General features: G+C 41.1%; 2 pseudogenes; one reads left to right on the forward strand and one right to left on the reverse strand.

Moving 5' to 3' along the window:
• Nucleotides 1–11671: 11671 nt before the first annotated feature.
• On the reverse strand, nucleotides 11672–12555 carry LOC110258421 (annotated as a pseudogene).
• Nucleotides 12556–13216: 661 nt separating this feature from the next.
• LOC110258422 lies at nucleotides 13217–14113 on the forward strand (annotated as a pseudogene).
• Nucleotides 14114–16537: the final 2424 nt, after the last annotated feature.

Here is a 16537-nt window from a genome sequence, read left to right on the forward strand (position 1 = left end):
AATTCAACCCACACACCTACAGCCAACTAATCTATGACAAAGGAGGCAAGGATATACAATGGAGAAAGGACAGCTTCTTCAATAAGTGGTGCTGGGAAAACTGGACAGCCACATGGAAAAGAATGAAATTAGAACACTCCCTAACACCATATACAAACATCAACTCCAAATGGGTTAAAGACCTAGATATAAGACTAGACACAATAAAACTCTTAGAGGAAAAAATAGCTCAAATACTCTCTGACATAAATGACAGCAGCATCTTCTCAGATCCACCTCTTAGAGTCATGACAATAAAAATAAAAATAAACAAATGGGACCTAATCAAACTTCAAAGTTTGTGCAGAGCAAATGAAACCCTAAACAAAATGAAAAGACAGCCCACAGAATGGTAGAAAATCCTTGCAAATGAATTGACTGACAAAGGATTAATCTCCAAAATTTATAAACATCACTTTCTACTAATTACCAAACAAACAAACAAAAAATCAAAAAATGAGGAGAAGATCAAAACAGACAATTCTCCAAAGAAGACATAGAGATGGCCAAAAAACACATGAAAAAAATGTTCAGCATCACTCATTATTAGAGAAATGCAAAACAAAATCCCTATGAGGTACCACCTTACACCAGCTATAATGGCCATCATCACAATGTCTACAAACAATAAGTCCTGGGGAGGGTGTGGAGAAAAAGTAACCTGTTACACTGTTGGTGGGATTGTAAATTGGTGCAACGACTGTGGAGCACAGAATGGAGTTTCCTCAGAAAACTAAAAATAGAACTAGTATTTGATCCAGCAATGACACTCCTTGGCATCTATCCAGAGAAAACCATGACTCACAAAGACACATGTACTCCAATGTTCATTGCAGCACTATTTATAATAGCCAAGACATGGAAATAACCTCAATGTCCATCGACAGAGGAGCAGATCAAGAAGATGTGGTACATATACAGAATGGAATATTGCACAGCCATTAAAAGGAATGAAATACTGGCATTTTTAGCAATATGGATGGACATAGAAATTAACATGCTAAGTGAAGTCAGTCAGACAATGAGACACTAACATCAAATACTTTTACTGACATGTGTAATCTGAAAAAATGACAGTATGAACTTATTTGCGGAACAGATACTGATGCAACAGACTTTGAAAAACTTATGGTTTCCAAAGGAGACAGTTTGGGGGTGGGGAGATGTTCTGGGGTGTCAGACGGAAATCCTATAAAATTGGATTTTGATGATCATTGTACAACTATAAATGTAATAAATTCATTGAGAAATAAATTTTAAAAAAGAATTAATATTAATACATCACAAAATTTTCCAAAAAATAAAATACTTCCCAATATTTTCATGAGGCCACATTACCACAGTACCATCCCAAGAAAAGTACAGACCCATAACTCTTATGCACATACACACAAATCTCAGAAAAATAACAGAATACAGAATCCAGAAACATATAAAAAGCATTGACTAAATTGGATTTATCACAAGATTGCAAAATTGGATTAACCTGGAAAAATTAATTAATGTAGACACTTTTTTATTGTCTTCAGTCATTTTAAGGCAGCACCCTCAGCATATGTAGGCTCCCAGGCTAGGGGTCTAATCAGAGCTGTTGCTGCCAGCCTATGCCACAGACACAGCAATGCCAGATCCTTAACCCACTGAGAAATGCCAGGGTTTGAACCCACAACCTCATGGTTCCTAGTCAGATTCCTTTCTGCTATGCCAAGACAGGAACTCCAAGAAACTTTCTTAACAGAATAAAGGAGAAAAGACAAAAGATCATCTCAGTGGAAGCAAAAAATCATGTGACAAATCCAAAGGCTTTCATGATACAAACCTCTCAACAGAGTTACCTGGTTGCTCAGTGGGTTAAAGACCTGACATTATCACTGACGTGGCTAGGGTTGCTGCTGTGGCATGTGATTGATCCCTGGACTGGGAAATCAGTATGCTGTGAGCTTGGCCTAAACACCAAAACCAAACCAAAACAAAAAAACAAACAAGTACAGTCAACAAAGACTAGGCATGAACCTCATCAACCTAATAAAGGGGATCCTTATGAAACCCACAGATAACATCACACCTAACAGTGAAATGCTAGAGGCTTCCCCAGATACCAAGAACTAGATATGGATGTCCTTTCTCACCATTTCTATTCAACATTGTACATGGATGTCCTGCTGTGCTGTGGTGCAGTGAGTTAAGAATCTGACTGCAGCAGGTCAGGTCACTTTGGAGGTGAGGGTTTGATCCCCAGCCCAGCATATTAGGTTAATGGATCTGGCATTACTGCATCTATAGCATAGGTCACAGTTGAGACTAGGATTCAGTCTCTGGCCATATGCCATGGATGAATCTATTAAACAAAAACAAAATCAAATAAACAAAAAACATTGTACAAAGGATTCTAACCAGGGCAATTAGTCAATGAAATAGAGCACCCTGATTAGAAAGGAGAAGTGTGGAAAATTCTCTCCTGGTAGGTAAAAACTTTCCTAATGGCTGTCCTGGCCCCCCATCCTGTCCTTGTCCCCTGTTCCCTCTGGATGTGGACACCCTCCTGCTATCATAAAACAGCCTCCTTGACTTACAATATTCCCAAAGGAACTGCCTGGCTCCACAGCTGTCACACCCACTTCATTCGTTTATTTTTTGGTGACAGGAAAGCAGAGAAGCCTCAGAACTCTTGGGAACCTAGAAGATGGCATTCACCCCATGCTTGGGGAATCAATAACCCCAAACATCAGCCTCTTGAACTGGCTTCATGAACTCCATTACCAGCTTAATCTGGGTTCCACGTTCAACAAAATAATCTGTTTTTTTGCCCCTACCCCACCACTCCCCAAGTGCCAGCTTTGCAAATATCCCACAGTCATCTTGGTGAATGCAAATTCACATTCCACCTGCCAGGAATCCAAGGGGCTAGTGTCAGGGAGCGTGCTGGCCTGAGTGCAGACACTGGGCTGGTCTGGGTCTGAACCCTCATGATGAGGCCAAGAAAGTATAGGTCAGTGGCCTGACTGGTTTTTCAATTTGTAGGAGCTGAATACACATGCTGAAGGGAAGTCTGGGACCAGTGATGCTTTCTAGCCACCAGGACAGGGCACTGAACACATGCCCCTCCAGAACTGTGGGATACAGAAAAGCAAGGTTGCTTCCTGGGGAACTGCGTGGCTGTATACAAGGGCCCCATATGCAGCACTGGCAAATGCCTACAACTTGCCAGACCCCTGCCAGTGATGGTGTGGACAAAGAACAGTGCCTCAAAATTGGAAAGGACACAACTCAGTGAGGGGGCAGAAAAAATCCCAGACAGGAGTTGCTGTGCCCTTTGCTTACAGGGGTACATCCAGTGAATAAGAGTGCCCCCTCTGCTCCTAACACAGTCATCCTCATCCCTAGGTTAGAGATATCAGGATGATTTTTCTTTTATCTTTTTTGTTTTGTTTTGTTTTGTTTTGTTTCATTTTGGCTTTTTAGGGCTGCATCCACTGCATAGGGAAGTTCCCAGGCTAGGGGAAGAATTGTACCTGCAGTTGCTGGCTTAGGCCACAAACACATTAATGCAGGATCCAGGCCACATTTGTGACCTACACCACAGCTCATGGCAATGCCTGGATACTTAACCCACTGAGAGAGGCCAGTGATCAAACCTGTGTCTTCAGGGATACTAGTAAAATTCATTACTGTTGAGCCACAATGGGAACTCCCCAGGCTGAATTTTCTTTTCTCTTTTCCAGGGCCACCTTCAGCTCTGCTCAGGGTGTGTGAACCTCCCACTAGTCCCCAGGCCTACCATGACACTATCTGGAAGGCCACAGTGTTCCCTCTCCCATCTTCCCCTTCTTCAGGCTCAAGCCATAACATGGGTCCATCAGAGCCCCCAGGAAACGGTCCTGGCTGTCCCCAGGCCACTCCCCACCCAGGCCAGGATTATGGGCTCTGTTTTTCATTTTTCCACACAGCCCTGGGAGGAATCCCAAGTGAGGACACGCTGGGGCAGGCACCCCATCCACAGGGCCTGGCCATGCAAAGCAGGCAGGTGACATCCAGTGTCACTGTACCTAGGTGTCACCACTGTCCCCAGGAGGGAATCACCTCCAGAACCTTGGGGGTGGAGCTGAATCTCACCCACATCTCTCTCCTCCCCTGCAGGGGACTTCGAACAAGGGTGAGGCCACCCTTTCAAAGGGGCACAGGGTAAAGGGGATCAGTTCTTCTTGATATTTCTCAGTCACAGAAAGGCCTGGGATCCCCCTTTCCCAGCAGTTCTCCTCTACTCCTGGGGTCTTTTACCTGCTGAAGGACTTCCAGCCCCCTCTGCATCCTGGGGGAAGGGACTCCTGGACACCAAAGGGGGAACTTCAGCTAAGGCTTTAACCCAAATACAAAAAACACCCACCACCCCATCAGTATAAGAAGCATTTCCAGTAACATTTTCCTTTTTCATTTCTAAAAATCCACAATGTATTCACAGTGTTTGATCACAGGGCTTTCTCAATCCAGAAATGATTTTTTTTTGGTCTTTTTGCCATTTCTTGGGCCACTCCAGCAGCATATGGAGGTTCCCAGGATAGGGGTCCAATTGGAGCTGTAGCTGCCAGCCTACGCCAGAGCCACAGCAAGGCGGGATCTGAGCCACGTCTGCGAACTACACCACAGCTCAAGGCAATGCGGGATCGTTAACCCACTGAGCAAGGGCAGGGATTGAACCCACAACCTCATGGTTCCTAGTCAGATTCATTAACCATTGCACCACAACAGGAACTCCGATTTTTTTTTTTTTAATACTTAGTGACTTGAGGTCACAGAACAAATTTTAAATCAATTTATGTATATTTTGCCTGCACAGAAATATGCTTGATTGATTCATAAATGGTGCACAAGCATCAAAATCTATCACATCAGGATAAAAACCCTCAGGGAAGTATCAAACCAAGAAAACAATGAGAAGCCCCCAAAGGCCCTCCAGGGACCTGCCAAGGAAAGGTGGGATTCCAGTCACAAGTTATAGTTAGGGAACAGTTACTTTTCAAATGTCAATTAGTACCTCACAGACCAGGTTCCACATCTTTGTCAAATCTTTAAACACTGATAGAGCACATTTTTAGAGGTTAGCATGAAAATACATGCAAAGTCTAGGAAAATGGTTAATGGAGGGAACTGAGTTGGGAATCAAGATGTTCAGGGTGCAGTTCAGTGCTCTTGTGGGTATTTGCATGTCTAATATGAAAATGTTGCAGGAAATGTGTGAGAAGACAGACAGGTTTTTTGAAAACATTTAGGGAGTTGACAGAAAAAAAATTGGGGGGGGGGCAAGAAACCTGCCCAGCAAGGCAGGGACACTGTGGCATGCCACGATTATCCACCTGAGGGTGCTCCAGTTGAGGCTTCCAAATCAGGCCTTTAATTCTTATTTTTCAGCCATGCCTGCAACATGCAGAAGTTCTGGAGCCAGGAGTCAAACCCACACCACAGCAGCAGTAACAATGCCAGATCCTTAACCCAAGGAGCCACCATGAACTCCAACATTAGGCCTTTTATCTTAAGCAGCATCTCAGGACTCTGGCCAACCACCATCCTCAGGGTGTGTTCCTGAATGTCTGACAGGGGGACCCACTGGGGATCTCCAGGCCTGCGTCTTTGCACCCAAACTGAATTTCTATGGAGCAGACCAGAAGCCACTCACCCATGAGGCCCATCATGTGAAATGTGCAGCTGGGAGCTTGTGGCCTCATTCCAACCCGAGAGTCAATAAGACTCTGGCAAGGTCACCAGGACAATTTTCAAACACTGTCCCACCCCTCCCTGCACTGCCTTTGGGCAACCAACAACATCATGGCAGGTAAGGGGGGCAGATCTTCACTGAAGCTGCCCACTAACTACTGGCAGCCCTGAGGTTTCCACCCCTAACCTCCCAGGAAATGGCAGGAGCCTCCACTGACCCATCCCCAGGCACATCCATCAAGCCTGACTCAGCTCACCCACCCCAGCCCTGAGAGAGCTGGATCTGCCCCAGTAATGGGGATTGGAAAGCCCTTGAGTGGTGGGAAGGCTTTGGCTAGATGAATCCTTGTTACCCAAAGGCCCATCTCGGTATAGCTGCCTGAGCCAAGGGCATTAACACTGTTAGCCTCTTCAAAGCATTTTTTGAATCTGCTTTCAAAGGAAAATAATAATAATTTAAAAAAGGCCTATGTCATCAAAAATGGGATCAGAAACTCTGGTTTTTATTTTCTGACACTTTGTCACACCACCGTAAGAAGAAAAATAATCTCCTAAGCAGATGAAGTTCCCCACTGGGTGATGTCTGGTGTGGGGTGGTGGGATTAAGGGCAGGGCTCTCCCATAGCCTGGGAGCAATACCAACTCCTCACTCATTGGCTGTGTGGTCTCAGGCTAGAGGCTTTACTCTTCTGTGCTTCAAGCTCCTGATCCATAAAGTGGAAATAATCATCAATCACACCTCTCTTTCAGGCACTAATTGTCCCATCCCTCCTCTTCTTCCCTCTAGCATGGACCCTTCCAGGGCAACCCCATTTTTGAAACATGCAGAAAAAATCCAATAATCTAGATCTCCTCTGAATGGATGGCATTTGGGGAGGTGGGTCAGGTGCTACAGCCGGGTCACAGGGGTCACCTGACCTGGCTCTTAGCCCTTCACCCAATCAGTCCCAGGTGAGGTCTGGGGGCTTCTGAGATGAAAAACACCAGACTTCATGGCCTTTGTTTTGGGCATGTTCCTCCCAAACCTTTCACAAATTACCCCTCAACCAAAGCAGAGTGGTTAGTAAGTTTGCCCAGGGTCACTTGGATGACTGAAGATCCCAAAGGCCCCCTCCATGGGGCTCAAGACAATGGGAGACCCCTGAAAAGTTGTAAATGTACATTACAACCAGGGTCTCTTTAAAAACTCCACCTAGAAAGCTCACCATCACCAGCAGTTACCTTGGCCACTTTGGATGCCCCCAGTCCCATGGAAACCAACCTGCCTACACACCTGCCCTCCCATCCCATGAAGAGAGTGAGTACACAGACCCACCCACCAGCCCACATCCTCCAAACCCAGGCAGCAAAGTCCACCCAGGCAGAAAGTTTCACCCTGGCTCTGGCACCCTCTTATCACTAAGGCAAGATCCATGCAGGCCCCAGAGGCCTATGAACCACAGCAGCATGGTCCATCCCTATCCCAGCACCCTCTGAACCTGGGCAGCAAGGCCCTCTGGGGGTTTCACACCTGCTCCAAAGTTCTGGCAGCCCCAGCTCATACCCGAGTGCATGGGGGTTGTCTCCAGGCACACCCCACACCAGGAACATCCTACCAAGGCCCTTGGGTCACTGGCCGCATGGGTAGGGGATATCTGGCAGAAGGAAAAACAGATGCCATGGTGAAATCTGCCAGGTAAACTTTAGCAACTGGAGCTGGCTGATGCCACCTTCCTGCCTAATTCACATGAAGCACCAGCAACAAGGGGCATGGCTCACCAGCAACAGCAGGGCCCCCTAGTCCAGCAAAGCCTGGCACCTGGTGTCGGTTCTACTTGACCCCAGGGGACACAGGGATACACCAGAGACCCCTGGGCCTGGGCCAGATGCACTGGCCCCTGCCCTCGTGGAGCCCACTGATCCAGCCCTGTACACCTGAATGCAGGCTCTGAATGAGGGTAGCCAACACTGTGTCTCCTGGGACCTTGTGGCCACTCCAAGGGTCCCCTCCCCCATGCATCCCCTGGTGGCTGCTTCTGAATTCCACCCCATACCTCAGAGCCCAAGTACCCAGGCCAAGAGGTGGGGGTCTAGGGTTAGGAGACCCCAGGCAGAAGGTGGATGTAGGTCCATCTTCTGTTGCCCCATAGGGAGGTGCTAGATGTGAGAGGGTTTCAAACCCACAGGGTACAAATTGGTGCTCCTGCACTCTGCCCCCATGCTGAATCCAAAGCATTTTTAAGGGGCCAATACTCCAGAAGGAAATGGGGTGAGGGGCCAGGGAGGGTGTCTCTCTCCACAAAGAAGTGACCATCCCCTACCAAGATGCCAAGAACCCTTTCCCAACCCCCCCATCCTCATCCATTTGGTTCCAGGGGGCTCCCTACTGTCCTTCCCAGCAGCGCAGTTTGCCCTCGCCATGCCTGACCTGTGCCCTCAGCACGCAACACCCAAGCTTCTGCCCTACCTGGCTCAGGCATAACTTGTTGTTCCTGGAGTCTGGGCACTTTGGGACACCCAGGAGAGGGCCAGCATCTTCTCGCACCTATCTTGGCCTCGGGGACCAGAGAGGCCCAGTGCCTACCCTGGTGGGAGGACTGGAGTTGCTACAGCAGCTCAGCATCTGGGTGGGGGGTGGGGATGCCCCATCCCATCTCCTCACTGCAGCTGGGCTGGGAGCTCCCATCAGGGGTGCCTTGGTTGACCCTCCCCTCAGCAGGGCACTGGCAGGTGGGAATGGTGAGGGTGGGAGAGAGGTCCTCTTCTGGCCAAAATGCCCTCATGTGCAGCAGGCCAGGCTCTGCCCTTGCCAGCATCCACTGACACCTTTCCACCTGGCCCTGGGCCAGTTCCCACCTGCACAAGAGAGGTTTGAACTGTATAATCTTATATCATTTTGATTCTATCAATGAATAATGCACTAAGTTACTTCTTTCTTTGGGGAGATTGAAAAAAGAACAACAGATGTTTGGGAAAATATTTATACTAAAGAACTATATTAGATCAATTTGACCAGAAATGGAAGTTGTAATTATGACATAAAAATGGCAGAGGTTTTGGGAGCCTTAATACCATCAAGATGGACTAATTTAACTGTCTTTCTCGTCTGCATTTTGGTTTTAAGACATATTTCACAAAAAGGTATATCTAAATTTTTCAATCATCAGAGAAATCATGTACTGTACATAAGGAGAAAATAAAAATGACAGACAATATTAAACATTGGTTAGGATGTGGAATAGCGAGACCACTCACTCACTGAAAATGTGAAAGCTGAAGTGTAGATTTGCATACTTCTCTGGAAATCAGTACAATGTTTACTAAATCTATTTTTTATGAAGTGTATACATACATTTTCAAACCCTGGTCTGTACACAGGTAAATAAGTGTGTATCTCTAACAAAAGACATGTAAAAACATAGCATTACTAGCTAGCATTACCAGTAGTACAAAAGAGGAAAAAAATACTGCACTGTCTATTAACATTAAAGTGGATTAATAAATAATGACCTAATCACACAAATAATTACTGTTCCACACTGAGAATGAATGTACTGCAACTTCCCGTGACAACAGAGATGGATTGAATAAGTATGTGGTTGAATGAAGTGGTATATGCTGTAGGCATCCATTTATGTATGGTTCAAAAAAATACAAAACTAATTTATCATAATAAGTCAAGAAGTATCTACTACTTGGTGGTAAGTTTAGGAGTTTAGGAGGGAGCATATAGAAGGCTTTGTTGATTCTGGAAATGTTTTTTTCTTGATCTGGGTCCTGATTACAAGGGTAAATATTTTTAAATGTATAATTGTATAGTTAGTGATTTAAGTATTATCTACATATACATTACAAATTAAAAATATTTTCCAAATGCAAAGTCTGTTCATTAGATTATAGAAACTCCAGAATTTTATTATATATTGTTATACCTAGAAAAATTTTATACATAAAAATACCCAGTATATTTATATTATATTATGTCATATTATATTATATATTACCCTAGAGAGAGATGTGGTACTGGATGATATCTTTATGCCTCTGAGACTGATACCCATCTTTGCTTGAATTTTGGTCTTAATCATTCTCACTCCTGCCATGCTTCTTTTCAATATAGCACCTAGAGGGCAGATTAAATTTCAAAAGAGAATAAATTTAAATGGGTTAATTGACAGAATAACATAACTGAAAGAAGCATCCTACATTTCTTCCCAGCTTTATACATCCCACTGCCAGGTCACAGAATCCCAGAAAGGCTAGTACCCTGGAGACTCATTGTCTTCCTTGGTTTTACTGACATTAAAAGGCATTGTATAAGGTGACCTTAGATAGCCTTAGGTATCAAATGCCTTTTGGCTCATTTTATTGTAGAAAATGCTCATGTGCCCTTGATTCTATGGGTCTTCAAATGTACATCCTTGTCCCTGTTTACTAAACAAGCCACTTCCAATGATTTAATCACCAGCAAACTAGAGTATAGATATGCTTTTAAATGGTTTAATTACTTTTTCAAAAATATATCTGTATGTCTTTTATTATTTTAGCATTCACAACAATTTTGTACATTTAAATATAAGATATAAAATGTGTATTTAAGGCACACACAAGAGCCTTATATGAATACATGTTCAATAAAAATTAACTTCTCTTGGCTTTTCTTCCCTTTCATTCTGTCTCTTTTCTTTACAGTTTGTGTCACATACACTATGTAAGTCTTTTTGGTAATAGGGATGGGATTCTTAATCTTTGAGCAAAGATTGCTGACAATGTCATATTGTAGGCAATGATTTAATAATCAGGGTTATATTAAAAACAATGATTAAAGAAGATGGATGTCTGTGAAAAGGAACATATAATCAGAGCTGAGAAGTGGGAAGAGCTGATAATTAACAATTATACAAATGATGTAATTTACCAAGGCACTTAACACTGTTCTTATTATCTATCCACAGAGGATTTCTATATTATAGAAAGATATAAAACTGTGTACCTCAAGACATCTGTAACTGTTGGACAATCTGCCTAGAACTCGTTCCTTCCTCAAATTATTTTTTATTTTTTAACTTTTTTATTTTTGTCTTTTGTCTTTTTAGGGGCACACTGGTGATATGTGAAGGTTCCCAGGCTAGGAGTGTAATTGAGATGTAGCTGCCAGCCTATGTCAGAGCCACAGCAATGTGGGATCTGAGCCAAGTCTGTGACCTACACCACAGATCATGGCAACGCCAGATCCTTAACCCACTGAGTGAAGCCAGGGATCAAACCCACAACCTCACAGTTGCTAGTTGGATTCGTTTCCAATGTGCCACAATGGGAACTCCTCCTTCCTCAAATTAAATATTTTAAGATATGAGAATAAATAAATATCTCTATCCAACAAAGTCTTTTCTATGCACAGTAGATTTTGACATTTGTTTCTGGATTTTTAACCCTTTTTTTTTTACTTAATGAAAGTTTTAAACACTATGAATTATTCATGTGTTTAATTAATTCATACTTGTTTATTCCTCTAGATTATAAGATTCATTAGTATACAAACTACTGGTTCTTCAGCAAACACAAAGTACTTAAAAGAAAAAAAAAAGCACATTTAGTGAATACTCATTAAATCTTAATATATTTGAAGTAATGTTTAAATGAAAAATAAATAAATATATGACAAAATTAGAGACATCAGGAAGTTTTGCACAAAGAGGAGTTTTCATAGATAGGTTCAAGGCCCATAGTAAAGTATGACAAGTTTAGGCAACTGCAACATTGTCTTATTGCTAGCCTTTAGTACAGATGATCATTTATTTAATAATTTGAGAAACTTAGAGAAACTCACATACTATACCATATAATTTTATAAAAACAATAAGTACTATATGTGTCTGCACATTCATAATATATTTAAAGCCATCTTTTATTTTTCAGTTTTTTAGTTTATTTTTCAATTTTTCTAGGGTTTTTTCAAACCCTTGCTCTGTAGGCTGTAAATCAGAGGATTTAGCGTGGGACTCACAAGGGTGTAAAACAGTGAGATTATTTTGTCTTAATTCAGAGAATAGGAAAAACTCAATATGAAATATGAAGAGTAGAGTTCCCTGGAAATTTGCAAACACAGTTAAGTGGGAGGTGCCAGTGGGGAAAGCTTTAAACCTTCCTTCAGCAAAGAAGATCTTCAAAACTGATAGGACAATATAACAATAAGAGTCAAGGACTCCTGAAACAGAGCTCAGTTTAATGAAGCAAAAAATGGTGCACATTGCTAATTCATTGATCTGTGTGTCTGAGCAAGACAAAACAGGAGAGGATGGATATCATAGAAGAAATGGTTAATTTCATTTGATACACAGGAGCATAAGTGGAACGTTAATGTTTTATGTATCAAAGAGTCTGCCATTCCCTCCATGTAAACCCCAGTGATGAGCAGGGAGCACACTCTGCTGGGCATGCTGACTGTCAAGAACAAGGGGTTGCTGATGCCTTGTGCCAATCATAGGCCATCACTGCCAGGAGTAGACACTCAGCAACTGCAAAGGCACAGGAGATCAGGAATTGCATAATAGAGCCAAAGAAGGGGATTGACTTGTTCTTGGCCAAAATGTCAAAAAGTATCTTGGGTCCGATTGCTGTGGAATAGCAGAGGTCACAGAAAGAGAGGTGAGTGAGGAAAAAATACACTGGTATATGCAGCTGGGAATTCATTCTTATTAAAATGATAATTTCAAGATTTGCCAGAAGTTTAATAAGATAAACAAGTTAAAACAGGTTAAATAGGGTCATCTTCATCCCTAGAGTACTGGTGATTCCCAAGAAAATGAATTTATTCACAGAGAAGCAATTTTCTTTTTACATTCATTTTTTGTTTCTTTTTTTCTTATCTAAAATTTGGATGAAATGATTAAGAATAAGATAGACAAATGTCTGGACATCTACAAAATATCTGTAAAACAGAATACAATTTCTTTCTGTGATTATCTTTTTATACTCAGAAAATTATCCAGACAGGTACCTACTCTTTCAGAGAAGAAGAATTATACTATACCTAATAAAAACAAACAAAAAACTGTGATAGGCATTGAAAAAAATTATGTAAGCTTGCATCTTATCATGGTGTATAAAATTTTCTATGAACTTTTCAATTTTCTGGAGATTTCTTATCTCTAGATGTATAATCAAATGAATACATGTCTCATTACATGAAAGAGACACCAGTGTTAGAGACACCAGCCTGTAAGACAGGACTGAGCATTTACTAAGTTTGAAAATATTCACATGGACACCAAAAATGATAACAATTGTTTTGTTTTTCAAAAAACAGCTCAATTAAATATTATTTAAAATGTTTCTCTGGTTCTGGAGCATGGAGACCACCAAGTTCCTCTGAGATTTCAGGAGCTTGAGGAGAAGATGCTGGCTGGTGCCCTGAGCCGCTAAGCTCCCACTGCTTCCTGAGCCTTGGCAGCAGAGTCAGGCTAGCCTCGCAGGTGATGCATGCTTCATGGGGGTGTCTGCATGTCACCATGTGGGCACTGGGCAGCCCTTCTGGGCAAGGGGTGTGCCTACAGAGCCTTTATTCCTCCCTCCTCTGGCTGTCTGGAGCTGGCCCATGGAGCACTGGTGGCAGTGCCAGGTGGCGCTTGGCCTGAAGCTGCCTGGGGTTGGCCCATGGGCCCATTGCTCAGACATGGGGAAAGAGGGCCCCCAGGGTCTGCTGCCAGAGAGGACATTGCCACAGAAGCCTGGAGCAGCAGGTGGGGTCAGGCGAGCACCACCAACTTGTATGAAAACCCATGGACTATCACAAATATGTTGTCAATGTAGAGAACTGGCTTGGCTCCAGTTTTGGTCTATTTGATTATTAAAGATTTTAGTATTGCACCAGGAGATTTTGCTTTAGCTGGGCTGATTTGTTGGATGAATTTATTGCTCTATGTTGTGCCAATGAAAAGTCAGCTTTGGAAAGTGTTCTTGATCTGCTTGCTGATAAAATACTTATCACTATCCTATATGTTAGCTTGACCTATGCAGATCTTATTACATTCCAGTTAATTAAATGGTAATTTCAAGAGATATAATGTTGATTGCTGCTGTTTTTTTTTTGTTTTTTGTTTTGTTTTGTTTTTAATGTCACATATCAAACTCTTCCAACACTGCAAATACTAAGTATTTCAATCCTTGTCATTCCACTGTTAGTTTTAAACTAAGCTTCAACAACAAGGTAAGCATAGCAGCCCACTAAATCTTGGTGGTGGTTTCTTTGGCAGGTCCAGTTTTCAATTATGCTGACAGCACTTGTCTTCAGATCCTGTGTTTTACCTCTTTCACCACAGCTGTATCTGCTTAGAGTTATTATCATTATGGTCAGAAAACTGTACAGGTGATAAATTGCAGATGAGAGTCATCCATCATCATTAGCAAGGAATACATCATCAGTGGTGGCAAAGCCAGTGGAAATCTTATATGAGTTCCTTTATTTTGGTGTTCAGCTTGAAAAATCACTTGTCAGAACAAACCATGTCATCAAAATTTAAGTAACGTGCATTGAAAATAAGCTTGATCATAGGCATATGCAGAATTCCCAATGTATATTTAAATGCAAATAAAACTATAATTTAGAATTTTTTAATCTTAGGTTTCTTGATTAATTTATAAGGCAGCAATGAATCCAATTAATTCTATTTTTAAAAAATACATTAAAAATATTCCAGAGCATGGAAACTGAAGAGTTGCTACTTCTTTTTAATAGAATTTAGATCATTCGCAAAGCACTAATAAATTACCTGAATTTAAATATACATCCTATACACTTGGCTACAGAGTTTTATGTTTGATTTTTGGATCTGTGTACATATTAACAATACATGTGGTTAATATTTGAATGTTTAAGGTAATGACAATAAAAGTAGATTTAGTTATGGATGAAGTAAACATAAAGAAATTTAAAATGAAGTAAGTTTTGAAAATAATAAAATAGAAGGTGTTTATGTTCAGAAGTCCTCCAACCTCTCAGGTGCCTAATAATTTATGTATCAGGAAAATAAGTACAAAGTAGTTGGAAAATGAAAACATGTTACCCATCCAAAAGGCAGTAAGTTATATCATGCCTTCCAACTGTATCTCTTAATATAACAATATTTGTATGATATTGAAACCTGTACTCATGTTATGTAAATAAAATGAAACTGTATATTTTTCCAAGTTGTTTGTTTGTTTTTTTTTTTTTTTTTTACTTTGAGGAATCTACCTTTGGAAGAAGTTAAAGGAATAAAAGAGCTGGAAAAAATGCTTTTATGTTAGTTATAGGAACCAGGAGCATGTAAGTGACTAATAATAATAAAGATGATTATGTTACTGGTCCTGCCCAAAGAATTTGGTGAGACATGAAGTAAGTATTATTAAACTCTAGTATAAAAATATATTATTTATTTGCCAATATACTCATTACCTCTCTATGGAGTGGACTGGTGCCAAAGGATGAATTTCCTGATCTGTTAGAGAAAACTAATTTTAAAAAAGTGCAAACAACAGAATTTAACACACACATTTGCATATATTTAATTTCAAAGACCTTTGAATTTCTAAAAAAAGTGATACTAGAATGCGGAAAAGTGAGTGTTTCTGATATATAGATGTGTGTGTACTTGTGTCTGTTGTGTATGCATGCATATATGTTTCTGTTGATAGAAGAACAAAAATGTCAGTGATAGATATAATATCACTTATATGGGGGATCCAAAATATGGCACAAATGAACCTATCTACAAAACAGAGGCAATCTCACAGACATAGAGAACAGACTTGTGGTAACCAAGAGGGTGGAGAGGAGTGTGATAGCCTGGGAGTTTGGGGTTCGTAGATGCAAACTATTACATTTAAAATGGATAAGTAAAGAGGTTATAGTATAAAGCACAGGGAACTATATCCAGTCTCTTTGAATAGACCATAATGGAAGATAATGCAAGAAAAATAATGTATGTATGTATATATATATAAAATATGACTGAGTCACTTTGCTTACAGCACACTTTAGCATAACATAAATCATGTATACTTTAATTTTAAAAAGAGGCATTTCCGTCATGGCTCAGTGGAAAATGAATCTAAGATCCATGAGGACACATGTTCAATTCCTGGCCTCTCTCAGTGAGTTAAGGATCCAGAGTTACTGTGGCTATGGTGTAGGCCAGTGGCTACAACTCCAATTCAAACCCTAGCCTGGGAATCTCCATGCACTGTAGGCATGGCCCTAAAATACAAAACAAAACAAAACAAACAAAACAAAACAAAAAAAAATAAACAGAAAAAAAGTCAGTGATTATTTTTAACTTGAATATAAATGGCATGTAGGTTATGTGAAGTTAAATTTGCAAATATTGCTGTTTATAATGTGGTAACTAAATTACTTTTTAAAATAAAATATTAAAAAAACCTTAAACTCATGTATATACCACTCCAGTGTAAAAGAGTATAGGCTTTCCTGTGAACCTAGATTTTTAAAATAATTAAAACTATCATTTATGGACACTAATAAATTGAGACAGATTCTTCTACTTCTAGGAAGAAAGTATTATTTTTTTGCCATTAAATTGATGAGTTTATTAAACTGAAAAGGCAAACACAAAATGATTTGTTTACAAGTCTCTAATGTTATTTTTGCTTTTATGCTTTTTAGGGCTACACCTGTGGCATATGGAGGTCCCCAAGCTAGGTGTCCAATTGGGAGCTATGGTCATGGCCTATGCCAGAGCCTTAGCAACACCAGATCCAAACCGTGTTTGTGACCTGAACCACAGCTCATGGCAATGCTGGATTCTTAAGC

Source organism: Sus scrofa, unplaced genomic scaffold, assembly GCF_000003025.6.
Source record: "Sus scrofa isolate TJ Tabasco breed Duroc unplaced genomic scaffold, Sscrofa11.1 Contig2026, whole genome shotgun sequence".
Classification (NCBI taxonomy): Eukaryota; Metazoa; Chordata; class Mammalia; order Artiodactyla; family Suidae; genus Sus; species Sus scrofa.